Here is a 27,928-nt window from a genome sequence, read left to right on the forward strand (position 1 = left end):
AACATATAGATGTTGGCATTTCCTCTAATAATGTATATAGTAGATGATTTCAGGTCCATGACTACCTGTCCTTGTGTCTATGTCTTATTATTAGTTTCATAAAGGGGATCAATCCACCAGGGTTATTGTGAAGAACATGCTTAAAAAGTTAGATACACTCACCTAATGATTTTGTTCTCCATATTCTCTCCTGGGTAGATAGCCTTTGAAATTCATTTTAATTTCATTTACTAAACATGAATGAATGAATGAATGAATGAATGAATGAATGAATGAATGAATGAAAAATATTTATCAAACACACTGTAACAAGCACTGTGCTGAGTGTTGGGTATTTAAAGATAAAGGCAGGGCAGCTAGGTGGCACAGTAGATAGAGCACCAGCCCTGGATTCAGGAGGACCTAAGTTCAAATCTGGCCTCAGATACTTTACACTTGCTAGCTGTGTGACCCAGGGCAAGTAACCTCACCTAAACAAACAAAACAAAACAAAAAATAAAGATAAAGGCAAGACTAACTCTGCTCTCAAGTAGTTCACATTCTAATCAAGGGAAGTAACATATATGAGGTTTCAGCTGCAAGTCAGATGGAAATGTCCAGTGATCCTTAGAAGACATCTGCAAACAGATGTCAATGCATCTTCTTCGATTTTATCCTTATAGATAAAACCATATCTATTTCTTATGTTGAATGATTTGAAAATGCCTAGAATTTTGGTGGCATTAAGGTGCTTAGCTAATATAATGACTAAAACAAAGCAGTCCTTGCCCTCAGGAAGCTTACATTATACTGGTAGGATACAACATGAACACAAATAAGTAAATTCAAACTATATACTAAGTAATTTAAAGGAGGAACCTGACACTAACATCTAGGGAAATGAGGGAAGAAGAAAAAGAGGCACAAGGGAGGACCTGAGGTAGAATGAGGAGGAAGTATATTACACACATGAGGACCTTTGCAAAGGCAAGGAGGTGGTAAATAGAATATGCAATGGCTAACAGGCCAGTTTGAATAAAACAATAAGTTCATGAAGAGGAGTAATATGAAATAAGACTTGGTAAAGTGAATAGGAGCTAGATTGTGGAGAGCTATAAATACCAGGCTGAGGAATTTTGTATTTTCTCCTAGAGGCAACAAGGAGCCATTGAAGATGTTGGGGAGTGACAAAGCCACATTTATATCTTAGTAATATCAGTGTGAAAACTGTGTAAAGGTTGGATCAGAGAAGGGAGATACTGGAAACAAAAGGACTAATAATTAGGAGGCTTTTTTATGAGAGCCTGAACTAAGATAGAGGGCATCTACCTGATTGAAATTTTTTTTTAAAATCTTGAATGATAAAGAATTCCTGGTTACTATGGAAGGCCTGATTCACCTTGACCTTGGATGGTAGCACTGGTTGAGTCACAATTCCCTGTGCTATAACTTTTTTACTTGCCTCTTATTGCTTTGAGTAGCACATAGTGGAAAGAAAAACAGCCACTTCACCCCCTAAAAGAAACCAACATCCAGAGGCTAAATCTATTGTTTACTGAGAAGTGATGATTTGGAGAGGCTCAACTTTCACCACAATGTCAGAATGTCCCAGTTCATTGTTGATGGGGAAATGGAATGGGAGTCACATGATCCAATTCCATGTTTATTTCCTCAGTGCCAGGGAAGTTCTAATTACACAGGTTTCTTTTTAAATCCCAAAGTACTGCATCTGGAAATTCCCTGGGCTTCATGAATAATGCATGGACCTGACATGATAATAGATAATTAGATGGACCAACTAAGAGGAACATGAAAGGGGGGCTGGTAGCCCAAGGACTGCAGAAGGTGTGTGGGCATTTTGACATCCAGGAAATGCTATAGATCTGTCCTTAACTAACTCAGCCTGGTGGAGATAATTAAGAAGAAATGTGGGTGTAGAAAGCCTGGAAGCCATTCACCAGGACTGGTTAGATTTACTGCAGGGGTTCCAAAACAATCGACACAACCGCCCACTCGGGACATGAATGCCCTTTCAAGAGGAAGCTATTGACTTTTATAAAGATGCCATCTTTAAAATAACTTCTGAAGCTAGGGGGATGACAGGATTCTTTTCTCAATTCTATAATTAAGACAAATGTCAAAATATAGACTGAAATGTTCCCAATACTTTAAAGGCTATTTCCCTACTTAACAGCAAGTGGCCCCTTTATTTAGGCCCATCGGGATAAAGCCAGAAACACTTGAAGACCTCTTGAGAAACGTGTTGCCCAATTGTATATTCGGGCCTTTCTTCCCTGGAGCAGAAAATTTGGAGGCCAAAGTGATAATAACTCCCATTTATATAGCACTCAATATTCTATACCTGATTTAGTCCCTGAGAGTTGAGTAATTCTTATTAGCAATAGTATCATCCTCCCATTTTACAGATGAAGAAACTGAGACAGTTCACAGAGGTTGCTTCAAATCTCACAGCTTAAAAATAAATGGCAGAGGGGCACCTAGATGGCGCAGTAGATAGAGCACGAGCCCTGAAGTCAGGAGTACTTGAGTTCAAGTCCAGCCTCAGACACTTAACACTTACTAGCTGTGTGACCCTGGGCAAGTGACTTAACCCTAATTGCATCACTAAAAAAAAAAATGGCAGAGTCAGGATTAGAACCCAAAACTTCCAATTCCATGTTGGATGCTTTTTTGGCTACATTATCCTTATTATCTCTCTGTCTGGTAGTGCTTACTAACTCCATGGTGAACACCAGAAGAGTAATGACCAAATCAACCTAAATTTCGTGTGTCCTCTCTCATGGTGTAACAGAGTACTCTGCAGTTAATGCTTCATTGTTGTTTCTATACTGCCACTTGGGTTTTGAGGACACTCACAATGGAATTGCATTCTGAAAATTTAAGGGGATTAGAAGCCAATAAAACAAATTACTCTCATGTCCATATAGAATTATCATTCTGATAGAGACCAGAATGACTGTCCTGGGGTCCAAGACAACAGTGTTAAGAGCCAACATTTACATAGAGCTTCAGATTTTGCAAAGTACTTTACAAATACTCTGTCTCTTTTAGCCCTCATGGGAACTACATGAGGTAGGTGTGATTTTCCCTTTGGAGCAAATGGGGAATCTAAAGTTCAGAAAAATTAAATGAACTTCAGAAGAGTTAAATAAAAGTTAAAAGAATTTTCAAATCCAGATCTCTCCTGAATCATCCATAACCCCATCCTGTCTCTCAAGGCTTACAAAATACTATATGGATAAGAAATCTGAGCTGTTTTGCTTGGTTCTAGAGGACAAATGTAGGACCAGTGGATAAAGGAGGCATAGGAGCAGATGTCAGTTTAATGTAAGGAAAACTTTCTTAACAATCAGGATTATCCCAAAATAGAATGAGTTGAATTGAATAGAAGATAGTAGATTCCCTGTGTCTGAAGTCTTCAGATGGGGAATGGATGACCACTTGTCAGGGTTGTCGTGAGACAGCACAAAATGATATAGCAAAGCACATGTTGTTTTTATATTATTTTATTAATCTTATTGATATCATATTTATTGATATTAGTATAATTATGAATGTTATTATTAATTGTTTTTTGTAGAGAAGATTCCTACTTCCAGTACTAAGTAGAACAAAATGACCCTCGGAAGTTCTTTTCAATTCTCAATTTCTATGAATCTGTAATTCTAACCAAGGATTAATAAATCCTTCAAGATAATAAATCACAATCCATTTGCCACTTCCCTGTAGTCAACTGAAAACAATTTCCCAGATGAAGTATGATGAGGGCAGAATACAATGGGATTGTTACCTTCGAGTTCCCCAAAGCCTGTCCCCTCTTACTGCAGCCCAAGATTAAATTAGCTTTTGAGGTAGTCACATCAATATGCTAACTCATATTGAACTTTCATTCCATTAAGCCTGCCCCCAGATCTTTTTTTAAAAACAACTGACACCTATCGTTGCTTCCCCTAATTTTCACTTGTATAATCTTACACCTAAGTATAGGTCTTTATATTTATTCCTATTGGATTCCATCTTACTAGATTCAACCCAGGGTTCTAGCCTGCCAATATCCTTTTGGATTCTGACTCTGACCTCTGGTGTATTAGCTATCCCTTCCCATTTTCGGCTACTACTATCATTCCTTCAAGGTGGTCAGATGTTGGGTCTCTGCAGTCAACTTGGAATTCAATATTTTCAAATATACATTCTTGACTTAGATGATCTTCAATGTCCCCTCCAACTTCATTCTCTGAAATCTTTATGGGTTAACCCAGATGGTAATATCCTCTCCCTAAGGGTTTTGTCATTAATTTTTTTGTTTATTCAGTAGCAGAAGAATATGCAGTTTACAGATTATCTATGTCCTTCTTAGGAAAGACAGTGATAAGCTGGAAACCCTTCAGATGAGGGCAATTAAGATGTTAAATGTCCTTAAATCCATGTCATAGGAACATAAATGAAAGGAAATGAGGATGTGACCTGGAGAAAAGAGGACTGGGGGACATGATAATTATCTTCAAGTAACAGAAGGGATATTTGATGGAAGAAACATTAGATTGATTCTGTTTGGCCCCAAAAGGCAAAACTAGGAGCAGAGAGTTGAAGTTTTAAAAAAAACCTAGTTTAGGGTAACCATTAGGTCAGGAAAAACTATTAGAGCTATCCAGATGTGGAATGGACTATATTAGAAGATGGTGGGTTCCCACCATTGTGACCCTTTTAGAAAAGGGATTACAGAAGAGGTTTTTGGCTCAGGATCCACCAGTGAGCCATTGAGGCTCTTCCAAAACCAAGAGTCTGCTATTTTGCTTTCTGCATTTGGATTATTTCACTGCTCCCAAATCCCTCCATTGGGAGATGTTATGACAGACATGGCTGCCACCACAGAAGTCTATATGACTTGAAGGCCCTTGAGATTCTAGCATTTAAGTCACACCACCGGCTATTGTCTCTGTTTTTCCTTCCTTCATGTTCTCTTTGTTTTCCAATACTGCAAAGAATCAAAAGCTAATTGTATTCATTATGCCAACTGAAACATTTATAGTCCCCAAATTACATTTGTCATGGGTCTCCAAGCCAGAATTAGTCCACTTCGAGTGCTGCTTAACGAAAGAAAAAATCACCTACTTGATCAGTCTTTAACATCCATTCAGTGGCCATGAAGAGTTCTCAAACAATAAATACCCCCCTGTCTTCCCTAAACATACTGGGGCAGAAAATGTAGTAAAGAAGTTGTTAGTCCATTGTTCCTTTCTTAGAAGAGCCATTAGGCGTTTCTTCCTGTGCTGTCCATAGATAAAAGGAAGCTCAAAACCCCACAGTCCCTGTGAAAACAAATGCTATATCTTTGTAACAGCTACTGAGTAGAAGGGTACTGATTAATAAAGAAATTAAGAAGATGATAATCTTGTTCCCCACTCTTATTATCATGGGGCTTGTCTACCCTTGGAATGTTGATGCCCTGAATTTGATTATTCTGGCTCCATCTCCTAATTGGCTAAAAAGTGAAAAATCCCATCAATAACCATTTGTTTAGTATTTAATAACAAAACCACCACCCAATTCAACTATCTGTTTTCCATCGATTAACTTTGCCAATTACCAAAAAAAATCTAGAAAGGTTAGCTAACACAACTGATGATAGATTGCAAACATATCTCAGCAGGCAAAAGTTTGGGACTAAATTGAAATTTAATTGGAATAAATGTAAACTTTCACCCAGGCTCAAAAAAAAAATCAGTTTCACCAGGACAAGATGGAGTAAATGTGGTTAGACATGATTAACTGAAAATGATTTGAGGGTTTCAGTGAAACTAAATCTCAGTATGAGTCAACAGTATGATGGGGCGGTCATTAATGCTAATGTGATGTCAGGTTGCATTCTATAAGGTATGGTATCCAGGGATAAGGAGGTGATAATTTTACAATAATCTTACCTGGCCATAGTATATCTGGAGGACTGAGTTCAGGTCTAAGGGCCACATTTTAGGAATTATATTGATAAGTTGTAGAACATCCAGAAAACAGCAACCAGAATGTTGAAGGGCCATGTATCCACTCTGGCAAAGGTCAATTGAAGGAAATGGTGATATTTAGTCTAAAGAATATCTCTAGGGGGCAGCTAGATGGCAAAGTGGATAAAGCACCGGCCCTGGAGTCAGGAGATCCTGAGTTCAAATCTGGCTGAAGACACTTGACACTTACTAGTTGTATGACCCTGGGCAAGTCACTTAACCCTCATTGACCCACTCAAAAAAAAAAAAAAAAGAATAGCTCTAGTCAAGGAATGACATCTATTTTCAAATATAGAGATAAGCTGTTATGTGCTTTATTATGCTTGAAGGCAGAGTTAGGAGCAATAATAGGTAGAAATTGTAAAGACACAAATTTAGGTGTGACATAAGGAGAAATGTCCTGATCACTAAAGCAATCAAAGAGTGAAACAGGCTGACTTTAGAGGTATTGTATTCCTCGCTGGAACTATTGATGGAATGACCACTTTTCATATGGGACTGAAAGGGGATTCTTGCTCAGGTAGGATTTGAGCTAGATGGTGTCTAAGGTCCCTTCCAACTCTGATTCTGTGACTCCTTATATACATCATTCTTCTTGCCTTAGCATCAGTTTACCATTTCCTTCCTATCAGTAAAATTAATCAGCAACCATTTAGTAAGCACCTACGTACCAGATAGGCACCATGCTAAGCTAGTGATCCAAAGACAAATGTGAACACAATGCCTGCCCTTCAGGAAATCAATGCAAATATTCTTGTTAAAATCTAAGAAGCTTTCAATGCTCAAAGCTTATAAACAATAGTAATTTTTCAAGTTGCTTTGAGCTCCCCTGAGAGATAAAAGGTTTAAGAAGTCAACATTTACTAGCTCAAGAGTTTCAAACCCCTTTATCTTTATTTTTAAAAGAGGCTTGCCAACAAACTAAGAAAAGTTTGTTAGGTAATGCAGAAGGTTTCTCCTACTAGGGATCCTTTTGATTGCAGCGCCCCCTCCCCTACCACTTACTTGAAGTTATTAAAAATAATAAGTGGGGTAGCATTTTCTTAATTGGCTTAGGAAGGTTCAAATTTGGTTGACTTCTGAGTTATTGAGTAACAAATGTAATAAATTGTTTAAATTAAGGTTTCATGTGTTTGTAAATTATTTAATTAAGTTTATTTTTTCCAAATTGTTATTGACTGTAATACTCTGGGCAGTAACTTGGAGGAAGGGCCTTTCCAAACACAAATGGGAGATACAAACATCCAGTGTGAATATATTGTTTCCCTGTTTGCAACTCAAGGATCTGGATACTCATAACAGTCCCCACACACACCCCAACTCTAATGTTTATTGGCAGTCTTTATTCAATAAAGTGCCTCTTCTTCTGAAGCCCTGCTCCAAATTTGAAATTTTTTTCTGGAATATCAACTCTTTCTGGGTGGGAGTCTTGAAGAATAGATGTTTCTTGTTCTATTCTTGACATGTTTCCTCAAATGCAGACCTTGGAGCAGCCCCAGAATCTTATTCTTTACTCAGAGTTGGTGAAGCACTAATCAATAGGGAAATGTACCACATTGGAGGTCTTCATGAATTCTCCTCTCCCTCCTCCCTTCATCAGGGCAACACCCAGGTGAAAGTAATTTACAAGCATAGGGAGAAGCGACCATAATCCCAGGCTAGCACAAATATATATAGCCTTGATATAGCCTTAGTCTTTCATTTAATAAATTAATAATTAATAAAATCTTTCCAGAATTTAGGAATTACCTTTCTTTTTTCCTTCGTATATATTCTACCCCTCTCATGCTTTGATCAGGTTCACTTCTGTTTCAAAGATTTCTTTTCTATTTTTCCTTGTATTCCTTGATTTGACTGTAAGCTCCATGAGAGCAGGGACTACTATCTTATTCAGTCTTTTGCATTGTTTCACTGGGAGAATATCAAGAACTTTGGACACAAGTGTCCACTTTCCAATTTATACACATTTTTTATGAAAATAATCTACATATGCATGTAAGGCAGGTGTTCTTAACCTCTTGGCAATTGGGTGAAGCCTTTGGATCCCATTTCAGAATAATGTTTGTAAATGTATAAAATAAAATGTGGGATTATTAAAAAAACAATTGCACTGAAATGCAATTATCAAAATACTGGGGAGAAAACAAGTTCATGGACACCAGGATAATAACCCCTGAAAAAAGATGTCCTTGAAGAAAGATATTTTATTCCACAAAAAGATAATAGGCAGGTTTTTTTCAAATGATATTCTATACCAGCAAGGTGTAATGGATAGAACTGACATTGAAGCCAGGAAGACCTGGGTTCAGATCCTACATTTAACACTTACTAGTTGTATGACCTTGGGAAAGTCACTTATACTGTCAATAGTCCAGACAACTCTCTAAGTCCATGAGTTGCTTTGGCTTTGGGAGTTTGGCTGAGGGAGTTTCTTCACTCTGGGAATTTCCTATAGTAGTGAAATCATAGGTCTCATTCCTATCCCCAGTTCTCTAGAAAAACACATTTTTATACTTATTCAATTTATTGGAAGGTTTAGAGAAGGGGCAGCTAGGTGGCACAATGAATAGAGTACTGGCCCTGGAGTCAGGAGTACCTGAGTTCAAATTCGGCCTCAGACACTTAACACTTACTAGCTGTGTGACCCTGGGCAAGTCACTTAACCCCAATTGCCTCACTAAAACACACACACACACACACACACACACACACACACACAGATCACATTAGGAAGGTATAGAGAATGCCCAATCTCACTATGCTTATGGTTTCCTGTATGGGCGGGGGGAGCATTTAACTCATTAGAGCAAAGTACTACTATAAAGATACTCTCCCAGTACAATGCATCCCATGAATCTGTAAAAATCATATAAGATTCTTTGAAAGATATAACAGAAGAGGGCAGCTACGTAGGACAGTGGATAAAGCACCGGCCCTGGATTCAGGAGGACCTGAGTTCAAATCTGGCCTCAGACACTTGACACTGACTAGCTGTGTGACCCTGGGAAAGTCACTTAACCCACATTGCCCCCCCCAAAAAAAAGAAAAAGAAAGAAAGATATAACAGAAGAAAAAAACTCAATTTATTACAATCAAGCTAGGCATAAAACAAGGAGTCATATGCTCCTTGGAGGCTTTCGCCCCATCATGGGAAGCTGTGCAACCGAGAGTCCAAATGGAAAAGCAGTTCTCTAAGTGGTAGCCTTTGGATGTTCCTAGTTGTCCATGGACACTTGTACATGGCTGTGCCTTACTATAAGAGAAGTAACTTGAATGCCCAGAAGAAAAGGTGAACTGATCATTTGGAAAGAGCAAGAGATACCTTGGGTGTACCTTTGGTATCTACACAATGTTAAGTGACTTGCCCAGGGTCACACGGCTAGTAAGTGTCAAGTGTCTGAGGCTAGATTTGAACTCAGGTCCTCCTAACTCCAGGGCTGGTGCTTTATCCACTGTGCCACCCAGCTGTCCCCCTATAATTATATTTTAATATAATTGGTTTCCTTTGTAATCCTGTGTTTTATTTTAAGCTTTAAAAACATTACTCTGAAATAAGCATTGCCAGGCTGCCCAAAGGGGTCACACAAAAAAAGGTTAAGAATTCCTATTCTAGAAGATACCCTTTAGCATCCTGTGTAGACCCCTATGTGAAGAGACTCACTGAATAAGAGGGTGTGGATGGGTTGTGCTCTGCCCTCAATAATAACAGGGATCTATTTAAAATATCTCCCCCCAGTAACTAGTACAGTGCTCAGAATACAGTAGACACTTAATAAGTGGTTCTTGAGTAAATGAAATAAGAAATCCAATGTGTTGAGATTCTTTTACATGACATTTATGGAAAATGCATTCATGACACCCACAGTGTGATTTGCATTAGCCTTTGCTCAGTGGGAAACTACTAGAGTAAGGGACTTAAAGTCAGGAAGAACTGAGTTCAAATCCTATCCCAGATACTTATTAGCTGTGTGAACCTAGATAAGTCACTTAACCTCTCTATACCTTAGTTTCCTCATAAAGTGCTTTTCAAATCTTAAAGTACTGTATAAATGCTTTCCACCATGCCAGTCCCTCTAAGTTAGAAGGATGTTTTGATATGTAAAGGAACATACCCAATAACATGTTAGCAGGTGATAGTATGGAATACTAATGGTAAAAGGATATTGTAGTTCCAGTGGGGTTTGATGCAGGAGTGCTTATGTCTTAATGACATCAGTGGGAAATACTTTAGTTAAACCACCTTTATGGATAAGAAGTAAATAAAGGGCAATGAAAATTTTTTCCTGAATAACTCGAGCCACCCTAGTTCTAGATTCCTTTTGTCTTGATAGTTAAACTCATTTAAGTTCCACTTTTTAAATTAAAAAAAAAAGTAAACTACCATTGGCTGAAATTAACCAAGTGTTAACAGCATGCAAATAAGCCCTTTCTCAATTAATAAAGGTACCAAGAAATATAAAGAAACCTAATTACCCTATAAACTTCTTAAGTACTCCAAAGACTTTAAGAAGAATACCAAGAAATTAGATGAAATACTAAAGGAATTTTAAGTGCACGTTATCATTGCCTCCTATGCTATTGCATACTTTTGGTTGGTGGGAAAGGGTATCCTTTTTGGTTCCAGTTTCTTTAGTGGGTGGTAAAAGCTACTTTTGTTGCATGAGATGATCCATATGTGGAAAATCATGGGCAGGTAGGTGGTAGAGCTGATAGAATGCCAGCTCTTCAGACAGGAAGACAGACCCCTTTCCTGAGTTCAAATCTGGCCTTGGAGGCTTATTAGCTTTGTGACCCCAGCAAGTCACTTAACCCTGTTTGCCTCAGTTCTTCATCTGTAAAATGAGCTGGTGAAGGAAATGGCAAACCCATTCAGTATCTTTGCCAAGAAAACTCCAATTGGAGTCCTGAAGGGTCAGACATGGCTGAACAACAACAATAAAAAATGAGGAAAATCAACAATAATACTGAGTAGTTTGTGGCTGTTAAAACATCAGAGAAAAAGTCCCAAGATGAAATGTTTCCTCTTATTTAATTTTAGGGAGAAATACTAAATGGTTTGCATCTATATAACATTGCTTCATTATAAAACTGATCTTCTTAATAGTCCTATGAGATAGATATTACAAGCATTATTCTCCAAGTTTTACAGATGAGGAAACTGAGGCACACAAAGACAAAGTAACTTCCCTAAAGCCAAATAGCTCATAAATTGCAGTACTGAACTAATTTAGGTTTTCTGATTCCAAATCCATTAGTCCTTCTACCATAGAACCTCACTGCCTTTTTTTTTTTTTTTGCAAGGGGCAATGAAGGTTAAGTGTCTTGCCCAGGGTCACACATCTAGTAAGTGTCAAGTGTCTGAGGCCAGATTTGAACTCAGGTCTTCCTGAATCCAGGGCTGGTGCTTTATCTGCTTTATCACCTAGCTGCCCTCCCCTCTTTATTTCCTTTTAAAAATAATTTCAAATTCTCTTGACTGGTGCTAAAATACTCCAATGAATCCGTTATCCTGTTGTGATGTAGTATTCCACCTAGTAATGCAGATCACCACCCACCCATGCCCATCTGACCTGCATAACTTCTGTCCATTTTCTTCCATAAATTTCATTGCCTTCTATATGTTTGCCAGAGGGGATCCACCCAATTTTAAGGGCTTCCCCAGTTTTGCTTGGGACTATGAGGAATCCACTAAAAGGGCAGGCTGTCTGTTAGTTTTTATCTCTTGCTCTGGCCATGCAACAAATCCATCTCTCTTATTCGCCCTCATACACTTCTTTTTTTTTCTTTTTTTGCGGGGCAATGGGGGTTAAGTGACTTGCCCAGGGTCACACAAGTGTCTGAGGCTGGATTTGAACTCAGGTCCTCCTGAATCTAGGGCAGGTGCTTTATCTACTGCACCACCTAGCTTCCCCCTCATACACTTCTTTCATGCAATAATTTCCTTCTCCTTTGTAATTCCATGTGTTGTCAGCTACCCTCACACTACCCCACACCTCTCCATTGCCCTCAGAGTGGACAACTTCTCTTCTTGAGTGACCATCATGTTCCATGAGTTCGAGCTCTGGTGGAACAGAACAAAAATGTTATGGGGGTGGGGGAGCATTTTGGCAGACCAAGTGTACACAGAGGAGGGCTGTTCTGGAGGTGACATAATTTCTGAGCATCCTGAGGGATCTGTTTTCAAGCTATCTGAAGGAGGACAAGGTAATAAAGCTTGGGGGCGGGGGTGGAATTCCTTTGCAAAGGGACTGTTAAATAAATAAGAGCATAATCAGGAGAACCTGGCTTTAAGTCCCATCTCTAACACATACTACCTGTGAGACTTACCCTCTCAGTGCCCCCCAGGAAACCCTCTGAGACTCCAAGTTACTGAGCAGATATTAATCTTCCTTAGTAAAGAAAGTTACTCACCAGGAGATCCCAATACTAACAAAATAACAAGTTGGACCCAAAAGAAAGGTCCCAGTATCAATCAATAAACAAGCATTTATTAAGCTCTTCCAATATGCCAGGCATCTCAGTATGCTGTCAGCGTGCCCTAATGCGGTTATTGCATATTCTGAATCTCAGTTCTTGTGAGAACCAATAAACCAGTTAGAGGAAATACAAATATAAGTTTGGAAAATCATTGGAAATTGAATTTTTTTAAATGTAAAAAAAGTTGTAAAGTAATTTAAGAAATAAATATTACATGCTAAATGGTGAGTCCAAAAAAAAAAGATAATTATGATTCATTGGAACCCTAGTTCAACATTTTTTCATTTGAAACTGGCTCCAATGTGAAGAGAAGTTTAGCTTTAACTTGAAGACAGAAACCTGGGTTTAAATCTCGTTTGTGCCAACTACTTACCCATCTAACCTCGAGCAAGACATTTAACATCTTGTTGCCCTAGTTTCCTCATCTGTTAAACGTGAACAGGTACTGTGAATTACATGAATTCCAAGATCCCTTTTAGTTCTAAAGTCCTCTAGGTCCCAGAAACTGACTTTAAAATAATGGTTCTAGAAAATAATGTTTAACACGTGAAGCTGATGGCTCAATTCAACATTCGTTACAAGAAGACTAATAAGAGGCAGCTGTGGCATAGTGGAGAGGACATAGAATTTGGAGTTGGAAGGCCCAGATTCCGGTTAAGCTGTGTTATTTGCTTGTCCAGTGACCCTGGGAAAGCTGCTTAGTGAATCCGATCCTCATTTACTCATTCATAAAATGAGGTCTCCTGGTACTTGGACTACAACAACTTTATTATGAGGACCAAATGAGACAATATGTGTACAGTACTTTGTCATTATGAGCTGCTAAATTAATGTCACCTGTTATTATTATTGTAGACATGAAACAATGGAGATTCCAAACTTAGTTTGGCCATCAGCAATGGGAATGGTTTCAGTGGATAATAAACATTCGGTTCATTGGTCCCAGTGCCTTAAGGGAAACATACTTACGTGTTCACCAATCTATTAATAAGAATTTCTAACCCATGATCACTCTGTTTAATTTGTTATTAAGTAAAGGGTTGGATCTCAGTTGATGTAACTCAAGCAAGTATTGCTGGCCACAAATCATGGGCACTGAATTGTAGAGGGCTGACTGTGGTCTGAGTTTGGTTTCTAGAACTGTGTTTAATTAATGTCACAGCAACAACATCTGAATTCCAACAGGGAAAGCCCAGCCTTAGGCCTCTGCGCTGTCGTCAGAGCTATTTCCAGAGCAGCCAAAACAAGGGGGCTCCTCAGGGTGAGTGAGGAGGAGAGAGCATTGGACTAAAGAGAAGGCAGCATGAGGCAATGAAAAGAATGATTTATTCTAACTAGAGGGCTTGATCCTGAATCCTGATTCAGTCCCAATAGTACCTTTGTGACCTTGAATAAAGTGCTTAATTCCTCTGAGGTTCTGTGTCTTTGTCGATGAAATGAAGGGGTTGGATGAGATGACCTCTGAGGTCCCTTCTAGGCCAAAGTCTATGATTCTGTGAGTCTCTGATGTCTCTGTGTCTTGGTTTCCTCACACTGTAAAATGGAAAGGTTAAACTAGATGACCACTGGGGTCCCTCCTAGCTGTAACTCTTAAGATCTCCCTGCAACATGTTTCATTGAAGGAGGCCTAAATTTTTAATTTATGTTCCCCAGGGTTTCTCAACCATTCCCCAATCACTCCCACCTGGCTGTAGAAATTACTCCACAGTACTGCATTGACCCTGTCTACCTGGTCCAACATAATCATCCCCTTAAGCTTCTAAATGTACTCATATTCCTGGTCCATGATACCCAGCATTGACAAGGACATTGGAAGATACCTATAGCAAATCTCCTTCAGAATGTCTTCTGAATATGGAATTTCTTAAAGACTTCCAAAAAGAGTACTCAAAAAGAAAGGTAGGGAAGTAGTACAGTGAAAAGAGCAAAGGACTTTGAGTCAGAAGCCTTGAGTTCTGGTCCTTTCTTGACCACTTGCTTTGTTACCTTGAGTTGATAACTTTTCCATACTTTTCAAGGGAATAGCTTAGGCTAGATGAGCACTAGAGTCCCTTCAAAATCTTCTGGGCTATTTGGTAAGTTGTGGGGGTTTTTTGGGTTTTTTTCTAACTACCATTGATTTTCTTTAAGTCTGATCTCATTTTGACTTGATCCAACCAAACTGGTATTGGAGTTCCACCATATCTAAAAAAAATGGCACCATTGGACACTCCAAATGCTTCCCATTGGCTGTAGCTCCCTGAGGAGTGACAATGGTATTTCTGTGTGTCTGTTAGTTGTAGTGTTGTGAAGTTCGACCATGTCCAACTAGAGACTCCCCAAATCTTTTAGTCATATCTAATTCTGCCGTCATCACAGAGACATGGCTGTAAAGTGAAACATTTAGACAAAGTGATTATTTGACATTCTATAGACCTGAATATGCCTGTTTTAATTCTTTAATTCAGTTAAATAAGTTTTTGTTCCTGAATAGTGCTTATATATGAGGGTCATGGGGGTTAACAATAAGATGGTGGGTGAGGGTAAATGCAAATGTGAGAGAGAGAGGAGGGGGGAGGGACAGAGGGAGGGAGAGAGAGAGAGAGAGAGAGAGAGAGAGAGAGAGAGAGAGAGAGAGAGAGAGAGAGAGAGAGAGAGAGAGAGAGAGAGAGAAAGCACATTTAAATGCTTACTATGTTTCAGGCACTGTGCTAAGTGCTGGGGACACAAATTAAGCAGGCAAGACAATCTTTCTCCTCAAGAAGTTTATATTTTTAATGAGAGAAGACAATACATAATATTTACCACTACTTGCCCTCCCTACCTTGACAGTATTATTGTGAAGGTAAAATGAGTTGATGTATCCAAAACCCTTTGTAATTATAAAACACTGAATGAACGTGAGTTATTATCATTGTTATCACTAGTCTGGTCCACACAAATCACTGATAATGGAAGAGAGGGGGTCTCATTAGAAGGTAAAGTCTTTCAGATTTTCCTAGTCATAGACATTAAATTACCCCTATAATATTGCAAACCATCCTAAAGACATGCATAATCACCCTAAATAGTTCAACATAACTATCCATCCAGGAAAAAGTCAAGTATATGAAAAATGCTTATTTTCCAGAATATTACCTATAGTTGAATGGATAACTTATAAAACTAGTCTAGTAAAGTATAAGCATGGACAAAGACTGTATATGGGCAATAATATTGGCCTAAAATTTCATAGAAAGGAGAGACTAGATTGGATTGTGCTTAGGAAATAACAGTGTTTTTAATGTCCAAGTTTCTCCTTAAAAGAAAGGCTCACTTTAAAAACAATATTCTTAGGGGCAGCTAGGTGGCGCAGTGGATAGAGCACCAGCCCTGGAGTTCAAATCCGGTCTCAGACACTTAACACTTAACTAGCTGTGTGACCCTAGGCAAGTCACTTAACCCTAATTGCCTCACCAAAAAAAAGAAGAAAAAATGTTCTTTTGGTAATGCTACAGAATACCTCAGTTTCTGAAAACCTAAAGTTTTCAGCAGCAGCATTCACCCATAAAGAACTGCACATCAGAGGTGGGATAAAAAAAGTTTGAGAGATGTGTACCTGGGAAAAGAGGCAGGCCAGTCATTTCTCAAGAGTGAGTAAATTAGATTAATAGACCATGTGCTCCATTGTTATCCATTCAACCTCAAGAAATCCACAGGAAGGTCCCCTGCATGTTGGATGGACCTCCTGCAGAAGATTAGGGGGAGAATATGAATAAGAATTCTACAGGACAGTTTGTGTTCTGTATGGACAGAAGGAATGCTCACATGAGATCACATACATATCCATGAAAGGATCATGGTCAACTTATTTATTTTTACAATATCTCATTAAGAAAAATGTCCAAAATACCAAGCTTTGTTTGGTGACATGAAATAGATTTTTATTTGAAATCTCACAATGAGAAATTTGGAAGGAATCTTAGAGATCATTGAGACCGATCAACCCATTCTACAGATGAAGAATCTTCACCTAGAGTGGTTAAATGTCTTACTTGGGGTTACAGAGCTAGGTCTTTTGACTCTGGTGTTCTGTCCTTCCTCTATCGGCCTAAATCCTCAAAATTTTGTCATCAAGGGCATTCATATTGCTTTTTTTCTTCTTAAATAACTACTTCTAGCTTCCCTTCCAACTTGCTCAATTTGAGATTTCAAGTTCCTAGGTAGAGGAATAATTATTACAGTGCCAGAGATATCAATCTCTTTTGATTTTTCTCACAGTTCTATCTAGATCATCTGCAATTCCTAAAACTATTTTAGACTTCGGTGATTTTACACACATGTGTAGTTCTTGGCTCCATATTTTCAGAAGACTATGGAGAACTTGGAGCTGATTCAGGGAACAACCATGAAAATGATTAATGGGTTGGAAGTTGAAAGTTATGAACAAAGGTTGTGGGATCTGGAATCTGGCACCAAGAGACAACTTCATAATGGTCCTTAAGTATAGGAGGAAGTCAATAGTCAGCTATTCAACCTTACTAGAACAAGAGGAAATAAGATAGACATAAATTTTAAGCAAAAAAAGTAAGTCACATACATATACATGTACATGTATGTTATATATATATGGGTGTATGTACATTCTATTTCCATACATATTTATTTATTTGATATGGTTAGTCAACTCTAGAATGAGCTCCTAATGAAGTTTCCTTCTTTGGTCTAGTGTATTAGACCCAAGAATAAGGATACAATCTACACACCCTTTCTATTCTTTTCAAGGCCATCATTCTAATATTTCTACCTAGTGATTATGGGATCCTTTAATTACTTAGGTTGTGAGTCTTCACCCCCCCTTCTCTTTTCTTTGTTTCATACTCGTTTTTCCTTAAAGATAATTGGGTAGGAAGCCCTGAATTTGAGTCCTGAATCCATAGGTTACTATCTGAGTGAAGTTAGGCAAGTCATTTCACTTCTCTGCATTTCAGTGGAAAGTTGTATCCAGAAAAGAGTACTGGCTCTCGGGAATTAAAAGACCCAGGTTTAAATTCCATCTCTGACAACTATATCTACGGCCTCCCTTAAGCCTATCAGAGTAGTTGTGAAGAGAGTATTTTGTAAACCTTAAAGGACTATGGGAAAGTGAGTTCTTATTCAGGAGATTAAAACTGTGGGGCAGAAAGAGGGGATCAATAATGTCACAGATTTTCACTCCCAGAATTCTATCTCATTATTTTGGCAGGTTTTCTCTGGTTTAGAACTGTTGTTTCCCTTTGGCCAGTGCCACCTATTGGTGACTTGGGGCATGTGACCTTCACCCCACACATTCCCACCTCAGACTTCATCTCTCTTGAATCAGATTGTTTGGAAAGAAAAAAGTGAAAATAAAAACAAAACAATCCTTTTCTGCTATAAAGACCCGCACAAGTGACTTGAAGGCTTAAAGTGACCTTTTTACTATGAAACTAAGACAAAACAAATCCTAAAAACACATAAGAATTCCAGAGGTTCCTGAATAAGACTGGATGCTGAGCAAAGGAGTTCTTAGTCTCAACAAAGAGTTGAGCCACTACCCAGTGGAGTGAGATTCTCCTGGTTTTCAGACTTTCACGGCTCAGAGCAAGTCTAGAATGTCCAATTTAGAGTCAGAAGACCTGGCTTTAAATCCTATCCCTGCTACTTATTAGCTAGGTACTACTAGTTTATACTCACATGTATTACCTTGAATGAGTCACTAGGGGACATTTCCTTACCTGTAGAATGAGGGAATTTGGCTAGATGATCTCTACAAATCTATCCAGTTCTAAAACCTCTGACTGCGATGATAGGATTCCCAAGGGTTGTCATTATTTTGGCTTCCTTTTTTGGACATCCTGAACTCAGGCTTCCTTGTTCCACCTTAGAGCTGCCTCCCAGTCCAGGTGGCTGTCAACAATAAAGTTATAGTTGCAGTTACAAGAGTAAAGAAAAATCTGTTTCAATAGAGTAGAACATAAACACCAACCCTGTTGGGCAGCACCAGCAGACACACTAAATGAGTTGACCTAGGATTTCTAGGTTTCAGACACTGTGATATAGTCATGTAACCAAGATTCAAATCCTAGATATGACACATGCTTACTATGTATCTTTGGGCAAGTCACTTAACCACCTTGGACCTCAGTTTCCTCTTCTGTAAAATGGAGGTTGGACTACATGGCTGGCTTGAAGACCCCTCCCACCTCTAGCTCTATGACCCTATTAACTAAAATAACAACTCTCCGAGAATTGGCCAGGGATACTTTCAAGTAACCCATAAAGTCAAAACTATCTTCACAATAATACTGACATAATTTCTAAGATGACAAGTATCAATAGATATAACCTACATAAACAAAATCTCTCTAAGGGAGACCTCAATAATTTTAAGAGTAAAAAGAGGTCCTGAGACCAAAAAGTTTGAGAACCAATGAGCTTACTTAATGAAGAGACCATTGAATTCTCCCCATTTCATTTTTTCTGTGACACTAGTAGTTTTACACAAGCATGCTTGACACCCCTACCTCCAATATATAGGGATGGCACACTCTAACTTGGGATAGCTTAAAACTAGAGTTTGACAAGACCCCAAACTGGGGTAAGAGTGTTTCGGTTTACACTCTCCTTCTTCCACATTAATTAGTCAGCTTTGCAGCATCTTTGGAAGTCAAGTCCATTTGATTCCGGACAACTTTTTTTTTCCCTTTTCTACAAGGGAGATCATGAGCAGGAGTAACTAGGCGACTTGAATAAACATAATTAAACATCAAATGCTTGTAGTGAGAGTGGGACTGACCTCAGCCAATTAAAATTATTAATAGAAAAAAATATGTTGGTGTCAGATTGGTGCCTCCTGCCACTATTCCCACTTGAGCGATGTGGATTCATTTATATTTCCTGACAAGCATAAATGAGAATCCAAAAACGTTTCTTCTTGACTCTAGCTGTTCTGAAACATCAGGTTGGGAACATCAAACATCCAATATTAAGATTCAACCAGCACGGGCCCTGGATTCAGGAGGACCTGAGTTCAAATCCGACCTCAGACACTTAACACTTACTAGCTGTGTGACCCTGGGCAAGTCACTTAACCCCAATTGCCTCACCAAAAAAAAAAAAAAAGATTCAACCACAGGCAAAGTTGTGTGTTTGTTTCTTTAAACCACAAGATCTTGACAGATATTAAGAATCAACTCCTTTTCCTTCAGAGCTGTTTCCTTTAATGCACTAAAATGTCACTTTTCCTCCTTTTACTGGGGGTTGGTTGGGTTGGGAATGTTAAGACCATAAACTTACAGAACATGACTCTTAAGTCTTTGCTCCCATCATCAGACATGTTTGTGTTTAGTCCTGGAAGAGGCAGGTCCAGAAAATTTGTGCTTTTCTTTCTTGGCATCATTTCTGATCACAGTCAAAAAGACAGTCAGAAGCTTCATCTTGGACCTTTAAATATAATTCATAGAGGCCACCAGGATAAAATGGAAAGAAGAAAACTATTCAGAAATCTGTGGGAAGACTAAGATACAGTCTTTCATTTTATCTATCCAGAAATGGAATATATTAAGAGGAAGACTGGTATACAAGAAATGCCAGCATGATTCAGTGGATAGATAGACTAGATTTAGAGCCAGAAGGCCTGTGTTTAAGTCTTATTTTTGACCTATACTAGCTGACCTTGGGCAAGTTACGTGGTGCCTCTAGACATTTTCTAATTTTGCCAGTTCTTGATCTTCATCAGAGCAGATAATTTTCTTTTCTTTTCTTTTCTTTTCTTTTCTTTTCCTTTCTTTTCTTTTCTTTTCTTTTCTTTTGGTGAGGCAATTGGGGTTAAGTGACTTGCCTAGGGTCACACAACTAGTAAGTGTTAAGTGCCTGAGGCAGAATTTGTACTCAGGTCCTCCTGATTCCAGGGCCGGTGCTCTATCCACTGTGCCACCTAGCTAGAGCAGATAATTTTGAAACAAGAAATTCACTACACTGAGGGAATTACAGGGTTTATACACATAGAATGCCAAGGAGGGAATGGTCTCACTGTACCCAATGATTTCCAGGTCATAGACAACAAATTTCAGATCTTTATGAGGAAGGGCTTTCTAATAACCACTGCAATCCAAAAATGGAATGGACTACTTCATGAGATAGTTATGAGTTTCCCATTATTAAAGGTGTTCAAAGAGAGCTTTGGCTGTTGGATTTTTATGAAATGTTATGCAGGGAACATTTTTTTCCCTGGGGCAATGAAGGTTGTGACTTTTCCAGGGTCACACAGCTAGTAAATATCAAGTGTCTGAGGCTGGATTTGAACTCAGGTCTTCCTGAATCCGGGGCTGGTGCTTTATCCAATGCACCACCTAGCTGTCCCTAGGGAACATATTTTAAGAAGAGGATTGGTCCAGATAACCACTGAAATCCCTTCCAACTTTGCAAGCTTGTGTTCTCCTCACATACATTTTTTTTGGGGGGGGGAGGTATTTGAAGTAAACTGTTGTATTGGTTTGATACATTCAGATAAGCACCCTGAAAAAGAGTCAAGGAATTCAGAGGGGGGGGAGTTTCTGACTCTAAGTAACGTTCACCTGAACTAGAAATCACTTCCCATTTGTTTGTTAAATATTCATACCGTTCCTGGTGATTTCATCACAAATACGTTTCTGCCTTGCCTTCTGTAAAACCACAGGATACACTGGGCAGTGCAGATGCAAAATAGTTCCCATGAGGTCAGAAGAAGAGGGATGGAAAGGGAGGACTGGTTCCAGTCACTATGACAAGTTTAGGAAATAAACATGGTATTTCCAAAGCAGAGATACTGACCTATATGCAAGGTGATTTGAACAGATGGTCTAATTTCTAATGACTAGCATTTGAGAACCTCCAGTGATCTTTGTAGCTGGCCCACATTCACCTACTTTACAGGGAAGGCAGTATCACCAAGTGGTTAGGGTTTGTTGTTCATTCATTTCAGTCGTGTCTGACTGTTCATACTTGACCTATAATCAGGAAGACCTCGATTCAAACATCCCCTAGGAAACTTACTAGCTCTGTGACATTAGGCAAGTCACTCAAATTATCTATGCTTCAGTTTCCCCCTCTATAAAATCATGGCAATAATAATCTCCAATACCTATCTCATAGGTTTCTAATAAGGTATTTGGGCTTAAAGATCTTTGGCACCCTTCTTTTATAAGCATGTTTGAAGGTGCATGTTTTAAGGTACACTTAAGTCAGGATACATTTTTGTTTATGAATTTTTAAAAATACTGGAGCAGAATTTATCCATCCCTGATTCCTGCTCCCTCCCCCAATAAAGTGAAATAGTCTTTTACAGTTTTACACAGTATAAATCCTAAAACTATGGCCAATGAAATCACTTTCATGATTTATAGCATTTCAAATTCTCCATTAGGACCCAATGCTAGGGTTGTTTTGAAAAATATGTCAGGTTTGTCACCAAAGCACTGTCCTTTAGCACTCTGGTTAGCAAGCATCTTTAAAATGCATTCAATATGTCCACATAAACTCTTCCCTATAGGTGCCTTGGGGTTGTTTGTATTGGTTGTATGATCAGTCATATTGACATAGGTACCAAGCTAAATGTGCCATACATACTCTAAGGAGCTGTGCATATATTTGAATAATCACACATTCGATCCAGCATACTGAGTTATTTATCATACACCCAGAGAACAAAATAGCTAGGAGATCAAGCTTATTGACTGGAATGTAGGGGTAGAGACAGTCCACCTTCCTCTCGTCTCCATCATTGGAATGCCTAAGGTCTTGCATTGATTTCTGGTTTGGAATGAGTCGGTTGGGAAGCCCTTCCCTTCACTGACCATTAACCAGTTTGAGGTTGGCTCTCCTGGGGAAATTGTTAGAGCACTAACAACACCCTGAACAGCTAGCTAGCACCCTGCTGTGCTTCCAAACTGTTTTAACCAGTGGGAACAGGATCACCTTTAAGGAGAACCCGAGGTTGGGGGTTTGAAAAGATTTGTCAAACGGACCTAATCCTCCCCGCACGTAGTCTGTGAGGCTTTTTGGTAGCTCAGCTGATCTGGCTTAAAAAGCCAGCTAAAAGAAGGATTTTTAGCTCTTCCAAAGAGAGGAGGGTACGCTCTCAGAGGGCAGCGTCCGGCTTTGTTTTGTAGTTGGTTTGTTTCTATTGTTTTCATATCCCCAGAGCCGAGTCTAGTGCCTAAAACGTAGTAGATAAACAGTAAATGTTTGTCGATTTAATTGAATGAACATCTGGACATCTTAGGTCCCTTCTGACCTCAGCACTGATGTCTGTCTCGATGGAAGAGAGTCACAAACGTACCCCAAACTAGCTAGCTAAAAGCAAGGCTCCAGAGGAACCCTCATCTCTCTTCCTGCCCTGGGTTTTCTAAAGGGCTGGCCTGATGCACGTTTGGTAGGACGGCGGGGAGAAAAGAGCATCTGCAAAAGCATGCAATGCCCTGGAACGGAACTCTTTTTAATAAAAGATGCATCCTTCCCAATGCACTGAATTTGGATTCTGGTAATTCGTGCAGGAGAGTGTCTATTTAGAGGCAGCGGAGGTATCATATGACATTGCACGTCAAGGCAATTGAGAAGCCCTCTCGTGGATTCCCACCCACATTCCCATTCAGAGCCTGAGAGGTCTGATCCAGCTCTCTCGCTAACCCTAGTGAGCTAGCATGAAATCTCTCTGCCTCTACCAAGATCAAATGGAGCCACACAATCAGGGGATACCATTATTACCTGGACCATTCAATTTCCACTATCAATAATTTAATCGATTTGCTGCAGAACAGAAGGAACCCAGGCAGGCACCAAAGACTGATCTGGACGGAGGGGAAGCGGAGGGAGTGATAATTGGGAGTTTCGGGCTGAGTTTCCCCCCCTCCCCAGGCGTGGCTGTCTCGATGTTGACTTTCACAAGTAGTGACTGAGAAGGTGGGTTGCTTTCCTTTCCTTCTTCGGTGAGGGCTCCGCAGCGAGTGGATTTAGGATCGAGCCCGTCACGCCTCCGGCTGCTGCGTGGCCCCAGAAAGTAACTTAGCGTAACGTTATCCGGGGCATTCATTAATAAAAAATGCTGTTATTATCTTGATTGAATTCCTATTAGGCAAAGGATGGAGAGGTCAGCGAGCGCACTATATTTAAGCGGGCGGGTGTTTAAGACAACGAGTAAACCACTCTTAGCCACGCTTTGGGAGAAGTGATTGTGGACATCCCGCGGGGACGTCCCCAGTGGTCCTTCTGCCAGGGAGCAAGGCGGTGGGGGTTGGGAGGGGCGGCTTTCTCAGGAGATTCGACGGCCTCTCTCCCCTGGGAGTTCGCACAGAACAGCTTGTCTGCTTCGGACAGGGGAAGCAAAGTTGAAAAGTGGGGGTCGCAGCAGTGAGTGGAGCTGCCGACGCTCAAGCTCCCCTGCCCCTACTTCCCTGGTTTTTCTCTTCCCCACCCCCCACCCTGTGCCCTTTCTCTCCACACATTCCCACCACCACCCCACCCCCACTCTCCCCAAGGCGCTGCAGAATTAGGGACAAACAGGAAGACTGGGCTTAATCGCGAGTTATCCATGTCCAATATCTCTCAGACCCACTAAACTGGGATGCCGCTTGGCCCCGAAACCACCTCCTTCCTCCCCATAGCCCCACTGTCCGGGGGTGCCCGGGGCGCTTGTCCCATTCTTGGGCTGCCCAGTTTCGGGGAGCAAAGCTAGAGAGCTCTAGGTCTCTGCGTCTCAGCCAAATGTGTCAAGTCGTGGTGGCGGCACAGTGGGGGTGGGGGAGATTGCCACCGCCTGGGACCCACAACACCTACGGGTGGGTGGACTAGAGGCCTGAATGAGGCAGACCCGCTGCCTTCGGGAGCGATGCTTAGTGCCTAGATCCTCGGGTGGAAAAAGCGAATTCTAAAATTCACCAGGAGCCGGGGCTGGGGCTGAGACTGGGGAGAAAAAAAGACGCCGCTTTCCCTTTAAGCCTCCGGCCCAGCGCTGGTGTCTCTGGCGCGGCTACTCCTGGGGTTAGTTTGACCAATGGAAGACCAAAGAGGGATCTAAATAATTTCTGACCGACAAAAAGCCGAAGGCAGGAGCTTGTAGGTCTCTCCCTCTCTCCTTCCCTCTTTCACACTCACACACTCACACACACATTCACGCGCGCACACATTCGCACACATACACGCGCGCACACACATACGCGCACACACACACGCGCGCGCGCACATACACACAAGCTGAGGCAGCCGCGGGATCCTGGGGGGTGAGGGAGCCAGGCTCGCTCCCCCCCCCCCATCTCCCGCCCTCCCTCCTCCCCCGCTACCCCCCTCATGAAGCTTTGATGAGACACTTGAGCTGCTGCTGCTGGTCGTGCCGGCGGCGGCTGGGACTGGGGCGCGGACTGGGCTCCGGGGCGCGGAGGAGAAGGAAGAGGAGAAGGAGGAGGAGGAGGAGGAAGAGGAGGATGTGACTCTCCGGAGCAGGGGACCCAACCAGCTTTGTGTGGACTCTAAGGTAGGGGAGAGCCTCGGAGTCGAGCCGTGCCAGGGAGGACAGGACGAGCTTGCGCGGGGGACCAGCCGGTGTTCCCCCGCGAAAGTTGCTCGGGGAATCAGGGGACGCGAACGCAGGGCTCAGGGGCCTCCAAGATAGGGAAGGGGTGATTTGCTCTTCTCTCTGGCCCTTCCCCGAGGACGATTAGAGGGTTGGAATAAGTTCTGGGACCTCACATCCCTAGACAAACAAAGCGTGTGTCCCCACGGAAAATGGGGGGCTGGTTGCTGGGACTTGGAGAGTGCGCCCTAGAAGGGGCTGAGGAGCGAGGGCACGGACTCAGCGGGGTTCTGGGAAGTGGGACGTGCGTGTGCTAGAAGAGGAGGCTGAGGAGACGCGAGCAAAGTGGGGTGGGAGAGGTTTGGGAAGTCTCCGGCTACTTTGAGGGGATGAGGGACGTCGGGGATCCCATTATGAGGCGGCAAGGGGACCGTGGGCTAATTGGGGGCCAAGACTGCAGCTTCTGCTGGCGCGGCCAAAGGAGGGATTCGAAGGGTTTGGGAACTGAGGAGGGGATATTTCCTTGCTAAGAGCTGAACTCGCCCCGCTCCTCGAACCCCCTCCCCTCCATTAAACTGCCAGGCCTCCCCCTCATCCCCCTGGCCCCATCCCGGTGGGAGCAGCTAGGCTACAGTCACCTGCTTCCCGAGAGTTCAAGCCCAAATGCAACTGACAGGTCCAGGGCGAAAGTATCTCAAAACTTCGCTTTTCCTGACCGTCCACACCTGGCCCCGCCCCGGGATGCCGAATTTCGGGAACAGTAACTTCTCTAAACCTCACTCTCTTCTCCCCCAGCTCCCTCCGTGGATGGCTTTGCTAACAAGTCCATAACTAGCGCTTCCAAGTCCCCAGAGCCCCTGTCTGCTCTCTTGGGAGAAGGGAGAGGGGAGAGGGAAGAGGTGCAAAAGTTTCGACTTGGAGGAGAGCGAGCTTAAGGGTGGTTGGTACTTGGGGCTGAGCCGGAGGAGAGCGGGAAGACGGGAGAGGAGGGAGAGAGGGACGAGAGGATGTGGCCGGGCTCAGAGAGACTCCTGCCTTCATGAATGAGAGTGGGGAGGGAAGAGCGAGGAGGAGTCCACTAGAATTGGGGGAGCCCCCGTGGTGCTTGGGGCGGCGGGGGAAGGAGCGAAGAGGGTGCCCGAGTGGGAAGGAAGACTGCGCGCGCGTCTCTGGGGATTGAGCGTCGCAGGCGACTGGGTTTGTGTTTGCTAGCGGGGGTGGGTGGGGTGGAGAGTTGGGGGAGGGGGGGGGGTGATTGAAAGATGGGGGGGGTGGCGGGGGACCGCGAAGTTAGGGAAGGTAAAGGGTGCCCTCTGCCGGGGAAGAGTCGAAGCTCAACTGCAAGGCTGGGGGGGGGGGGGGAGAGAGGGAGGGACTCCTGGGCTTCTCCCCCACCCCCAGGGCTGCGACGAGGAGGGGAGGAGGGGAGGCTGGCCTGGGCTCTCCCCACCCCCGGGGCTGCGTTGAGAAGAGGGGGAGGGGGATACTGGCCGGGGTTCCCAGGCTTCTCTTCCAGTTACGATCTACCTCGGGCTAGGTACCCCTAGGAGCAGGAGGAGGTGGGATCCGCGGAGTGGTCCCTCTGGATCCAACAATGTAGTACACGCAGGAGGGCTTCTGACGTGTTGTACGGTGATGTCTGGAACGCATTTAGAAGGGAAGCCTGGCTTTCTCATCCCTGTACGGCTTCAAAGGATGCTTGCCAGTGTTAGCCCATTTGCCTTGTTTTAACTGAACTGTATGAGGGTCCGAGTAGCTTCTCTTCCTCTCCGCCCCCCCCCCCCCCCGCTCCCAACCATATCAACAGTAACCAGTGAACATTTTCTGACAAGAGTGAAGGAATGTTCTTGGCTGTAAGCTAGAGAAAGCATATTTCTAAGTGTTTATTTCAGAAGCTTAATCCACCGAGTACTGTACCTCTTTCCGGAAAGCAATATTGTATACATTTGGGTACTTTGGTTTTTAACTGGGTGAAAATGGGATTGGGATGCTGAAGGATATCCCAAAAATAAAAAACTCTTCTAAAATAATGTTCTTTTCCTCTTTTTCAAATTGCTATCCGTATTTCTGGAGTCAAAGCTTTCTTCTTTTTTTCCTTGACCCTAAAATTTGATCTTGTCTTGTTTTCCATCCTCTGTTATTGCTGCATAATAAAAGAAGTAATTTGTATAAACATGGGAGTTTCTCACTGTTTGCTTTATGCAACATAAAATTTCCTAGGTTGAAGGTTACTTGGATGTGGCATGGCCAAGCAGCTTCAAGCTATTATAGCTCATATATCATGTAGAAATTACACCAGGAAGTTTTGGCAGAGGGTATGCATTAGGGTCTATGTATAACATTCACTGAAACCATATTGTCTGATCTTGCAAATGTAATAATGGGAAATTGTTGTTGCTCAAAGCTTGCTTACCCCTGGACTAGCTGCAGAGGTAAGGGAAAAGGAAAAAGACACTTGTTGAAATGTAACCATAACCTGGAGTGGAATTTAAAACATGTTGGTTGTCATAACTGGAATTCCAGCACCCTAAAGGCTTACTCCTTTTCTCCTTTTGTTTTAATTACAAAAAAAAGATAAATGCAGCAATAAAAAATAGATACTAGATTATTGCTGTCTGCTGAATGAGATTTTTATAGAGAACATTTTATCTTTCTAATTACATTAAGCAAATCAGAATTATTCCCAGCTGATTACATGTTTTGGAGACCACTGTAACAGTGACATCCTCCTCAAGCATTGCATTTTTAAAAAGCAAAATACAATAATTGCAAATGCCTTCCCCCCAACCCCCATACAAGGAAAAGTTACACACTTTTAATTTTGTTTTTGTCCAGGTGCTTGTTACCATTATAAAATCAATAGCTATTAGACATCTGAACCTCTGACAGCTAAGGTATTCAAGAAATCTATCCTAACAAGCCCTTTTTA

The 27,928-nt window shown here is 41.6% G+C and overlaps 1 protein-coding gene across 5 annotated transcripts in view; it reads left to right on the top strand.

The window, feature by feature from the left end:
* Nucleotides 1-27,928, top strand: part of BDNF (brain derived neurotrophic factor) — an 83,605-nt gene that overhangs the window by 7,525 nt on the left and 48,152 nt on the right. The window contains exon 1 of one of the 5 annotated variants that reach the window (XM_043971090.1): nucleotides 23,103-23,393. The exons of 3 other annotated variants lie outside the window; for them this stretch is intronic. The gene's annotated coding sequence lies outside the window, so the exon portion shown is untranslated. Of the gene's footprint in view, nucleotides 1-23,102; nucleotides 23,394-24,775; nucleotides 24,961-27,928 lie in introns of those variants that run through there. One more of the 5 variants, XM_043971094.1, reaches the window with a different exon arrangement.

Source organism: Dromiciops gliroides, chromosome 6 (genome assembly GCF_019393635.1).
Source record: "Dromiciops gliroides isolate mDroGli1 chromosome 6, mDroGli1.pri, whole genome shotgun sequence".
NCBI classification, from domain to species: Eukaryota; Metazoa; Chordata; class Mammalia; order Microbiotheria; family Microbiotheriidae; genus Dromiciops; species Dromiciops gliroides.